This window comes from Periplaneta americana, chromosome 16 (genome assembly GCF_040183065.1).
Source record: "Periplaneta americana isolate PAMFEO1 chromosome 16, P.americana_PAMFEO1_priV1, whole genome shotgun sequence".
NCBI lineage: Eukaryota > Metazoa > Arthropoda > Insecta > Blattodea > Blattidae > Periplaneta > Periplaneta americana.
The window spans coordinates 134,995,485-135,008,952 of record NC_091132.1 but is presented as its reverse complement, the minus strand read 5'-3'; the positions used below and the strand labels follow the sequence as shown (position 1 = coordinate 135,008,952).

The 13,468-nt window shown below is 33.1% G+C and overlaps 1 pseudogene; it reads left to right on the top strand.

Annotated features, from left to right (window-relative positions):
* Positions 1 to 8,496, top strand: part of LOC138691406 (NADH-ubiquinone oxidoreductase chain 5-like) — a 62,032-nt pseudogene extending 53,536 nt beyond the window's left edge.
* Positions 8,497 to 13,468: the final 4,972 nt, after the last annotated feature.

Genomic DNA, 13,468 nt, shown 5'->3' with positions numbered 1-13,468 from the left:
GAACCTCATAAGCGACACCAAAGAGACATAACTCATGAGCCAACTAAGCCAGGAGATAATGGGGTAAAATGATCAGTTCCTTTTCCCCTCTATTGCATTGAGCGTATTCCGAATCCCAGCGCTGAGCAATCTGATGACATCACGGTGTTCCGATTTCCAACGATGACGTCACTGATGCTCCACCGGTGTCGCACCGGTTCCATCAGCTTGGAGAGGTGGTGGCAGTATTCATCAGTGAATATGATTGGTTTTTGTATAGTGCGAATGACATCGTGCACTGTTGTGTCATGGCGGTGTGCTCTGCTTTGATTGTGATGTATTGTTTGTAATGAGCACAACGTAAAAACAATATGTTAATGGCTTATGAGCGAACATGTCAACGGACCAGTTATTACTACTAGTTGAAGAAATAAATTGTTTATGCGCTCTTTTTTTTTTTTTGAATGAGATGACAAAACGGAAATTTCTCAAAAACTTGCTAGCGTTGTACAGACAACAACTTGTACAGCCGCCATGTTAGCCATTGAACCTTCCAGCAATTTTGTTCCTATTTCGCTGCAGCGTGACGTCATTGTTGTCCACCGATCCGGTGAGAATCGGAATACGCTAATTGTGGTCGAAACATTAGAGGACTACGACATGTGACGAACTCCGGTTGAAAAGAAACCGATTAATAGCACACGTGGGGACTTACAGCGCTAATTGAAGAGTCCCTAGTCCTTCTAGTAGTCACACTAGTTCTGACCACAAAATATCATGTGCTTGGCTCGGTCCTTATCCCTGTGTAGCTTCGCGCCAAGAAATTTCAGATAATGTACTGTGCTCCGAAAAACGAATATCAATACATTACAATCTGTTCATTTTCTAACACGAAGAATTATTCAAGTTAATTAAAACTAAAATCATGCTCCCTACTTCGAGGTGAAGCTACGGTTCACTGCAAAATATGCTACTTACATAATCATGCTGACTAGAGATAGAAATAGATTGTAAAATGTTGTCTATATCTCCCTCATATTTTCCTAAGAACTGTGTTCTGTAAATCTACGACATGGATTATCTAACTTTATTTTATTTCCGAAGGAATTCATAGTAATGATTTTAATCGACCTTTTAAGGGCATCTCCCACTTCAGGACTTGAATTCTCAAAGATGGGGCGCAGATAATCAGGAACATCGTGAGAAGCAGGATTTATTCAAGTACTGAATTTAGGTTTTCATTCTTTTATAGTCTACCATAGTTTACCTCACTTCGATTATTCTACCTCACTTCGATTATTGCGACGTTTTGTTCAGTGATCTCAGGATTGATTCCGCTCAGAAACTACAGCGTGTTCGTAACGCGTGCGTCCGCTTCATTTGTAATGTTCGATACTACGATCATATCTCACCTTCTTTCGAGAAGTTATCATGGCTTAGGTTACATGAGAGGAGAAATCTGCACTCGCTTTCTCTCTTATATCGAATTATGCACACTTCATCCCCCTCTTATTTATTCGCTCGTTTTCATACTCTGTCTCGCTATCATAGTATTAATACTCGATCACAACGCGATAACACGCTAGAAATTCCACTTCACTTCACACATCATCTCTGTATTCCTCATCTTTCACTGTTGCTACCTCTAGTCACTGGAACTCTTTGCCGCCTGAAGTCAAGGACTGCCGAACATTGAAATCTTTCAAATCCAAGTTAGAAAATTATCTTATGACGAGTTGCCAAACTAACTTACTATTATGATAAGTGTTGTATTGCATGTTTCCACGTACTCACAATTTTTTATGTTCTAGTAATATTTAACTTATTTTATCTTTTTGTTTTCGTATTTCCCGATAATGGTATATCTATAATGTGATAACTTGAGCTATAATTTCATAATTTTCCTTACTGTGTGTACCTAAAAATTTGTATTCATTGTATGCTTTGTACTGCAGTATTTTATTACTATTATTATTATTATTATTACTCTTATTATTATTATTATTATTATTATTATCACTAATTGTCTTATTCTTTATACTTTGTATGTCTCATTTATTTTGACCTGCTGTTCACATTTTATTACGCTTTTTCCTTTCTTTCTGTATGTTATAATATTATGTCTTATTTCTACTTACTTATTGTTTACATTATATTATTATTATTATCTTATTCAGTTTTGTGTGTAAAATTGTAGTGTACTTTGTAAATTTGTAGTGTTTTTTGTAACGCAGTTTTACTCCTGGTTGAGTGTTAGAGAAGGTCGTATGGCCTTAACTCTGCCAGGTTAAATAAATCATTATTATTATTATTATTATTATTATTATTATTATTTACTATTGCTATCAAATTATTATCTAAATGTTTCCGAATATCAATTGTAGGAGAAAAATTGCACAAAATAAAGTAATTCAATAAAATATTTAATGAAGAGTGCTCCTCAGCCAAGGCTATAATAACAGAGAAGTGTTTCAATGCCTACACTCCGAATATCAGGAAGACAAGTAGCAGCTTGTGGGGTCCAACTCAGAAATAAATATGATAAATCATTTGTTAGTAGGGATAGAAGGCGTTACCATTAGGAATGTAAAAACAAGGGGATGTTGAAATGAGAAATAATTGTTGTGCAGACAGACAAACAAGCTCGTTCTGATCATTTGTCAACCTCAATATCCAGACTCAAAATGTTGACTTAGCATAGCAGACCTTTAGTATACTACAATGCATCCACAAGCTTTAGAGCGGGGCGGAGACTGCTCTAAGGAATATGACTACTGAGACCAGGTTTATTAAATCTAAAGTTCAAATTAGATTTCTGTAAGTGCCTTTAGGACTTTAATAAGCTAAGTTTTTAGATGCCATTCAGATTTATATAGGACCTATACGTATTTTTGAGAAGAAAGGAAAGCTAGTGATACACTATTATCTTTAGAATACACTTCTTCTTCTTCTTCTTCTTCTTCTTCTTCATCATCTTCTTCATCTCCTTATCTTTCAGGATTTAATTCTTTAAAGACTTGTTGCGAGCTTCTACGAGCTCATAATAATAATTCTTCGATTTAACCACCATTTTTTGATTTGACAATGTTTCGTTTTCCCTTGGTTTCCCTTGGAAAGAGTGTGTGAAGAATAAATCATCCTGAAACTGATCAGAAAGAAGAAAAGGAATTGGTTGGGTCACTGGCTGAGAAGAAACTGCCTACTGAAGGATGCACTGGAAGGAATAGTGAACAGGAGAAGAGTTCGGAGCTGAACAAGATATCAGATGATAAAAGACATTAAGGTACGAGTATATGTATCATATAAGGAGACAAAGAGGAAGCAGAAAATAGGAAAGATTTGGAGAAAGTGTGTTTACAGTGAAAGACCTGCCCTTGGAGCAGAACACTGAGTGAATGAATGATACTCTCTACAATGGAATGCAATGAAAATATCTGTATGCTTATTCCACTATTAAGAGGACGTGTGGTAGTGTCATAGGCTCATAAGCTCAAAATTCAGTTGTAAAACCTATCGCTACTTAGGTTGCAAAAGGAAATTAGATACACTAAACTAAAAGGATGTTTATTTTGCACCTAATTTACTCCTTGAATATATCTTCGTTATAGATTATTCATAACACGACCTATAAACAGACAGAAAAAGCAACAAACAAAACAAAGGAAAAACAAGGCGAAGTCGTGCATAAAAAATTCCCTCAGGTGTAAATCTAAGCTGTCACGGAATCAACCAAAGTCTTCCAAAGGAACTTAGCGTATTGCAGCCGGTCATCTTTTTCTGTCTAAGAGTATACATCCAGGCCTATTATCAGGCAGTACATCTTACTTAATGATTTGTATCAGAAGAAGAACAATAGGGATATCCTGAACTAGCACCAACAGATAGCTCTCGTGTACTTTGAGGGCAGTGAGCTCTATACTAAACTGGAGACACCACCGCAATACTCTTTCCTGTCTGAAAGCGTGTCTGTAGACGCCATGTTGGTGAGGGTATTGCTCTCTCTTTATAACTAATGTGTTTCAATGAGTTTTTCGTGAGGCTCATGTTGCACATGCGCAGTAAACAATAAAAATACCGTTATTGTGTACGATAGCATTCACTGCAAGAGAAACAAGGACAACACTCTGTTAGAAAGAGATAGCAATACGCTCAGGCGCTCAGCATTCGCGTCACGCTTTTAAAGCAATGAGTGGTGCCTCCAGTTCAGTATAGAGCTCTCTGTTTGAGGGATGCACTTTGCGTGTGCATTTGTTTTCCAGTATATAAACAGTGAGGATTTACGTAGTATATTAATATATGAAATACTCTTAAAAAATAAAAATGAAAAATTGTTGTTGTGTTCCTATATATAAAAACCAGGGAAAGTTTTTCGTCTTCAATCAGGACCCGAAAGATTCTGAATACATGCTTTCAATCTTAAAAAATATAACTAATTAAATTGCGCCTCAAAATGCTAGCTATTAAACAAAAAGAACTACTTCAAGTAAAGAATTGCTGGCTACAGTTTAATTTTGGAAGAGAGCAGAGAAAAATTGTAATAAAAACATATGGAACCTCGACAGCAAACTATGTTAGCTTAAATTTAAAAATCATATTGAGGTTAATATTTCCGATAAGTTGAAAGGATATATAATAGAGAATTGTTTTATAATTTAAGTCAACAACTTATCAATTAAGACAGAAAACAATTTTCTGTTTTTAAGTTTCACATGACAAGGTTATATATCCACAAATATTTTCGATTTTTTTTTAAATCATGTTCAGTTGGAGATACAAAATAGACCAATTGAACATAGGTGAAATAAAAGAAAAAATATATAAATACACATTATTAATAAAACTGTTTAAAACCAACATAACATAAAATTTGTTTCCAAGTCATTTCTATATAATAAAACATTTTATAAAATTTCATACTAACAGTCATTCACTATTTGAATCTCTTGATGTTATAAAATAAGTTTCCAATATAAAATTGTATGTGCGTGTTGATAATTAAAATTTTTAAACTTTCAAAGCCATTAGTGATGCCGTGTTCAGACGAAGGTTACAATTATTGGTGTTCTACAAGTTTATTAGTCATTCGAATCGAAGAGGTGAGTGTGACATCATGTCACAAATAGGTAAGGAATCCGTTCCCTATTGATGACGAAAATGAAAATAATGATGAGTCTGATGAAAGTGACGTTTAAAAAATGAGGGTAGAAACAACAATAAAAATGGTGATTGATGGTTATTAATGATAATCTACTCTTATTTGATGACATCTCAGGATCATCTTCTACTGCTGTTCCTGATGACGCTCATGGTGATGATAAAAGCACCTTGTATCGGCGATACACATAAGAAAGTTGTGGAACTACTTCGTTCTGCATTACTTGAGTAGTCTGCCAAGTTGAGAGACATTAAAATAATTTATGAATAGTCGTGGAATACTCACTCGGCTGGGAACGTTATTGCGCGGTTAATTCACTTTGTCTTTAATGAGGCTGAGTGTCTAGGGAAGTGGCAGCTGAAACACTGTACACAGTTCAGGAAAAAAGAGAGAAGTTCCTGTGGGAATCGCGGGATGTAGGCGATACACTTCCACATCTACACAGAGTGCATCGGGAATAATTCAAGAGGGAGGGCGTCGAGGAAGTGGAATGGGACAGACGAGTCACAGGTGCCGGAGAGACGTATCGAAAACGAACGGTACTCTCTCTCTCTCTCTCTCTCTCTATATATATATATATATATATATATATATAAAACTCAATTGATTATATACATGCATATATTATCGAAAACACGAGATGATTGGAATGGACGACAGCAAGTAGAGTTGCAAATAGGTGCTCAGTTGTGTCCAGTGTAATTTTTGTTATTCTAATTTTTATAAAGAAATATATTTGTCGATCCTACAACCCGGGATCTATTGTATCTAACATTCGTAATATTTTTTCTAAATTATTTTTGTAAAATTATCAAAATATTTCAATTGTAATATTCGAAAAAATAATTCGAAACGAAAATAAAGAGTTCTGTTAAGGCAAACTCAGCTAATTTCGCAGTACGTCTAATTTCGCAGTACGTCTAATTTCGCAGTATTTAGTATATTAATGAGTTGTGGAATTGTCTGTGTTCGTGTGGGCTTACAAAAATACGGATAAATGCCAGAACTGTCGGGGGTGTTTCATGCAGGAAGATCCTATTGAAACGCATTCTGGCGAAAGTTATACAACTATTGTCGGACCATCGGATCTGTGCTCCCGTAAGATATGCGAATTGAATCTTAATTCCTTCTCAGCCTCGGTAATTCATTTCTCTCCCTGCATTCTTATCTCTCCCTTTTCTATCTCTCTCCCTTTCTCTCCCCCACTATTCACAATTTTGAGCCTTCTTGCGGGACAGTTTATTTGCACTTGCAGTCCAGTGTTGTCAACTCAACATGAACACTGTAGCACGGAGAGAGAGGACAGGGAAGACCACGGTTCAGATGGTCTGACATGTTTACCAAAGAGGCGGGGAAACAATGGTCGAGGACAGCAAAGAACAGAGTTTTGTGGAAAGAACTAGGGAAGATCATTGTAAATAGATAACGTAATCAGTGTTACGATATTGTAAATAGTAAAGTCAGTATTAGTGAAAGTGTAAGATAAGTTTTGTAAATAATAAAGTCAGTGTTGAGAAAGTGTCAGGTAAATAGTGTAAATAGCAATCAGTGTTTGTCAAAGTGCCAGTGTCAGTATAATGTGTGTAGTGCAAGAAAAAAAAAAGAACATAGAACAGAGTGCTGAGACTAGTTAAAGTCTAACAGGGTTATTAACCATGCCACAAAAGTAGTATACACGACAAGCTCGTCTGGATTGGCTCACCAAGCGAGTACACTTGAGCCATCCCTGTCGAGGAGGTTCTAACCCCATCACAGGAGGCCTGTGTCCAACATGGGACATCATGGCTAACATTCACATTCACATTCACAAATAAACTAGTATGAACATGCACAAAGGATTTCTGAAAAGAGACTCCCAGAATTGTTTATGATTATAAACCACGTGAATATAGAACCAGAAGACGACCTATAATTACATGTATGCTGATGAATAGAACAGGCTATAAGGTCTAATTGCTGTGGCTGGTAATGATGGTGATTATGAAGAAGCGGAATTATATGCAATAAAAGTGTATAAATATATACAGTACTTTGTTATTTTTACCTGAATATATAAATAAATATGAACAAAAAATAAAAAAACGACAATTTTCATTACATTAAAGTAGGACTACATAATATATAGCAGTTCATTGCTACAAACTTGCCTTATTAAAGGGTTGCCACAACAACAAAATGTTATAAACAATTAATTTCAGTGAATATAAAATGTTTGTTTACAAACTAAAATATGATGTTTCAATTTTTAAATTATACATATCACAATCTCCAATTTTAAATAAAACACGTTAATTGTTAAACCCATAAAGATGATTTCTCAAAATTGACATTATTAGCGATAATGGCTAATCGAAGGAGTGCTTTATCTAATCCCATTGATGTGCAGAAATTAGCAAACAATTTTGGAATGATTGCCCATGCTCCAATCATCAATCCTATTACTGTCAAATTGTCTATATTGTATTTTAATTTGTAATAATCGGTTGTGGGGTCATTTATAGTTTTTTTCAAAATTGACCTCTCATAGTCTCACTATGAGACTCCAATCGGACTGTAGGATCCAGGATTACTTCGGTTTTGAAGTCTGTTTTGGCTTTTTTTTCATTTGTTAACTCATGCATTGTTTAAAGCATTATTATTTATGTGTGCTGGTATGGTGATTCACGTTATAAGGGATTCCCAAGATATTCGTTTTATGGGTAATTTATCTTTTCAAATACCTTTGACTTCAACATGTTTATGTATTTCTAATTTTGCTTTATGTGGTATACCTATTTTGGCTGGATTTTATTCAAAGGATTTAATTTTGGAAATAGTATCTTTGAGATATGTAAATATTTTTGGATTTTCTTTGTTTTTTTTCTACGGGTTTAACTGTTTGTTATTCTTTTCGTTTATTTTACTATACTTTGTGTGGTGATTTTAATATATTGAGGAGGCCTATATATAATATGGGTGAATATAGATTTAATATAATTAAATGAATATTGGGTTTATTAATTATGACTATTATAGGGGGTAGATTTCTTAGTTGAATTATTTTTCCTACTCCGTTATTAATTTGTTTACCTTTTTCTTTAAAGATTTTAGTATTGTTGGTTAGATTTTTAGGTGGTTGATTTGGATACGAGATTTCCAGGATTAATATTGGTAATAGGTTGTTATCTATTAAGTTTTATTTATATTCAAGATTTATGGGTTCAATATGATTTATATCTTTTATTTTTACTTATGGCATATCTAATATACCTTTATTCTTGGGTTATAAATCATATAAGTTATTTGATTCTGGTTGAAGAGAATATTTTGGTGGTCAGGGTATATATTTATTATTTATATATATGAGTAAGATTAATCAGTGATGACAATATAATAATTTAAAATTCTTTCTTATGTTTTTTGTAATGTGAATTGTTGTAATAATATTTATATTAATTATTTAGACTTAAATAGCTTATACTATAGAGATAACGCAATTATAACTATACGCCGAGTACTGTCATTTGTGGCAGACCAGAAATTTCCTCATAGACGATGTAGTCATGATCTCTCAGAGCTTGAACTATCGTGCCCCGAAAGCGAAGGGGGCCTACTATTGCGCAGTACCTCCCTATACGAACAGGCACCCAAGACGTGCACAGGAGTTTCATGCTCTCTGCTGCAACGCAATATTATTATTATTATTATTATTATTATTATTATTATTATTATTATTATTATTATTATTATTATTAGATAATAATCATTATTTTAATATGAAATTCAAGTAACAAACATTATGTCATTCCGTTACCAGAACGAAGATTTTCCAAAGTAAATACCTTTATATACGTAGTTATTTTAATCTAAAATATTTAATACTTTAAAATTGCAAAAATTACAACGTTCGTATAATTATTTGAAGTATAATATATAATTTTTTATTTTCCATTCATTAAACATAAAATTGAAATGACACATCATCATTTATTCTCTGTAACCAAAACAACAGATTACAAAAGTTTCTTTCAAGTGCTCGAAAATGAATCTTCTTCTGTTGTATCTGAGGACAGATTTATATTGACTGAAATTGCATTCAATATCATATGATCTAACTGGAATATATTTCAAATTCCGAATGTTTGCTGGACTAAATCTGAGATTATCTTCACATTTTAATATCTATACATCACTAGAGCAACATTTCGTATTTATACATATCCTGAATTCTTTGAAACTACGATTCAGTTGTTTCACGTACTATTCACAATTTCGGAATTTTACCAAGTGAAAAGTGTCCGTTTTGGAGACTTCTGAATGCTTTCGCAATGCATAAAATATTATGTTGAATATAAGGTAAGTCATGTCTCATACTTGTGTCACAGACAACTGTTCAATATGTAGACTACTTCCTCAAAGTCTGTGACATGTTGAACATTCTTAATAGAGTCTATATTATCCTTGGCATAATATTCAATCGCTTGCAACTGCATATCCCACTAGTTAGAATTGTCTTAGGGGCAACAGAGTTTGGGAATAGGCTACATTCCTTTCAAAATATTAACTCTACCGGGAGCTTAGAGGAAAACTTATTTTGCAGAAGACATCAACAAATTTAATTTAGGTTAACAGCCTCTTACCACTTCTGCCACACGGTGAAAGGCATGTGCTACATAAGTGAAATGAGCCATTTTATGATAACTAACGATTAATGCTTGAATAATTTCAAGGGAAAAATTGTTCCGGGGCCGGGGTCTTGGGACAATTTTTCTCTTGAAATTATTCAAATCTGCTTTACAGGGAGCTTCACCTGAAAGACTAGATTTGGATTAAAGCTTGTCCAGCTTTCATCATATAAGGGGCGGATATCTATATCTATACTAATAATAAATCTGTAGCCGAAATTTTTCTGGTAATTTTCGATTTTCCAAAAATAATTGGTCCTAACATATATAATTAACCACCCTGAAACCGAAAATCGCATTTTTGAAATTTTTGTTTGTATGTCTGTCTGTATGTTTGTTACCTTTTCACGCGATAATGGCTGAACCGATTTCGATGAAAATTGGAATATAAATTAAGTTCGTTGTAACTTAGATTTTAGGCTATATGGCATTCAAAATACTTTATTTAAAAGAGGGGTTATAAGGGGGCCTGAATTAAATAAATCTAAATATCTCGCTTATTATTGATTTATGTGAAAAATGTTACATAACAAAAGTTTCTTTAAAACTGATTTCCGATAAGTTTTATTCTTTACAAAATTTTGATAGGACTGATATTTAATGAGATAAATGAGTTTTAAAATTAAAATAACGCTATCTAAAACGGTGCAATGAATTAAGAACAAATGACTTCGTCTATAAGGGGCCTTGGACAACAACAATCGAAACAGGGGCCTTGGACATCAACAATCGAAAGCTATGAAACATAGCCTACAGACAATGTTTCTGTTTGTATGAAGTAATATTGGAAGCTAAATTAACCGATTTGTATAATTAATTATTATTTCACCATTGGAAAGTGTAGTTTTTCTAGATGGACATAATGCTATAATGTTATTACAGTAACGTCTGAATAAATCGAGGACAGGTAAGATTAAAATAGCTTCTTATGCACAGAAAATTTGATAGACTATTTTGTACATTCGTTTTCTGTATTTCTTAAAATAATATTTATATACACTCATTTTAATATCAGAGAATTAACGAACAACGAGAGTGTATTGATTTAGTATGCAGTAATAATACGTTAGTTTAGCAATCCATTATTTTATAATTCAAATTTTAACTATGCTCAATTGAATCGTGTTAAAATACATAAAATATATATGCAATAAATGCAATGCAAAAAAAAAATTGGGTAATGAGCGAAGCAGATTATCTTGCGCTGTTGTAAAAGTTGTTCCCTGGATCAAACGTCCTATTTTAATTATGTAATTACTTTATATTTATTTCTAAAAGGTGCAGCGGAGCGCACGGGTACGGCTAGTTAATAATAAATCTGTAGCCGAAATTTTTCTGGTAATTTTCGATTTTCCAAAAATAATTGGTCCTAACATATGTAATTAACCACCCTGAAACCGAAAATCGCTTTTTTTGAAATTTTTGTTTATATGTATGTCTGTCTGTCTGTCTGTATGTTTGTTACCTTTTCACGCGATAATGGCTGAACCGATTTCGATGAAAATTGGAATATAAATTAAGTTCGTTGTAACTTAGATTATAGGCTATATGGCATTCAAAATACGTTATTTAAAAGGGGGGTTATCGAAATATCTCGCTTATTATTGATTTTTGTGAAATATGTTACATAACAAAAGTTTCTTTAAAAATGATTTCTGATAAGTTTTATTCTCTGAAAAAGTTTGACAGGACTGATATTTAATGTGATAAATGAGTTTTAAAATTAAAATAACTGCCATCTAAGGCGGTGTATTGAAATAAAAAACAAATGACTTAGTCTATAAGGGGCCTTGGACACAACAATCGAAAGCTATGAAACATAGCCTACAGACAATGTTTCTGTTTGTATGAAGTAATATTGGAAGCTAAATTAACCGATTTGTATAATTAATTATTATTTCATCATTGGAAAGTGTAGTTTCTCTGGATGGACATATGCTATAATGTTATTACAGTAACTTGTGAGTGAATTGAGGACAGGTAAGATTAAAATAGCTTCTTATGCACAGAAAACTTGATAGGTTATTCTGTATATTCATTTCCTGTATTTCTCATAATAATGTTTATGAACATATTCATTTTTCAGAGAATTAACGAACAACGAGGGTGTATTGATTTAATATGCAGTAATAGTACGTTAGCTTAGCAGTCCATTATTTTATAATTCAAATTTTAACTATGCTCAATTGAATCGTGTTAAAATACATAAAATATTATGCAATAAATGCAATGCAAAAAAATTGGGTAATGAGCCAAGCAGATTATGTTGCGCTGTTGTAAAAGTTGTTCCTCCTGAGATTCAAGAGCTCCCACAACAAATTAAAAACTTTCTAATTCGAGTACATCCGTTATCAACACACTTTTTCATAATATAATATAATATAAACATAATAATAAATCTGTAGCCAAAATTTTTCTGTTAATTTTCGCTTTTTCAAAAATAATTGGTAATAACAAGTATGAAACATGTTAAAGGAATTGTCATTGCACCAAATGAGTGGTCTCTGGATCAAAATGATCGCATTTTAATATTTTAAATACAATTTAAATTAAGTAACATATTAAACGATTTATCCTTCTATCAAACACGAATGTTCCCTGGATCAAATGTCCTATTTTAATTATGTAATTACTTTATATTTATTTCTAACGGGTGCAGCGGAGCGCACGGGTACGGCTAGTATAAATATAAATTTAATTTATTTTAGCTCCATAAATAGATGCTTTCACATAGCAATACGCTCCCCGATGTACCTACACATGAAACACTGAAAGTGGATGGGCAGTTGCTGGATGATTTTAGCAGGTAGATGGTATATAATAACATAAATGGTTTCAATACTTTCAATGCAATCCAATTCAATCACGCTGTAATTTTTATAGTAGACTGCTTTGTTCAAATTCTGACAAATTTCACCTAGCTTTTAGTTAGAATAGCTATAAATTTCTCATTTTGTCAATTTTGTATATTTGTTCAGGACAGAAGAATTAAGTGCAGCGCTCACACGTCCGTCTCGAAACGGAACAGATGCAAATTCACAGTCGACTTGACGTGCTTAAAGCTGACAAACGCCTTCGGTAAATATCGATCTTCGTTTCTCTGACTTCGTGAATTCTTTCCTGTTTCTGCAAGAAAACACTTTTATGTTCCGTGTGTCAAAGGTTTCGGTAATTGTATTGTGATAAAATAGGATCATTCGAAAACGGACCTGACAGAGACAACTGTTTTAGTAAATAAGTTTCGACACTTTGCATATGGGTTGTGAGACATGTGGAAGTCATAATTGGTTATCTTTCGCTCCTGGTTTTTGTTTGGGTTTCCATAGAAACCCATATGTATTGCAAATTTTAATCTACTGTTTTCCAAGAATATCCACGTGCATTTCTTTAATGCATTGCATTGTGAAAGTGTCAACCTAGAAAAATGCTCTATAAAATTACGAGTGCAATAATAATAATAATAATAATAATAATAATAATAATAATAATAATAATAATGGGCCCTAATAATAATAGCAATAATAATATAAACCAGTGGTTCCCTATCTCTTTAGTGGCACAGATCCCTTGAATCTCGTATTTAATTTTGGCGGACCCCCAAAATGTTTTGCATAAGTTAGGCTGATAATCATGTTTTACTCATTAACAATTGCATAATATAGTGAATTGA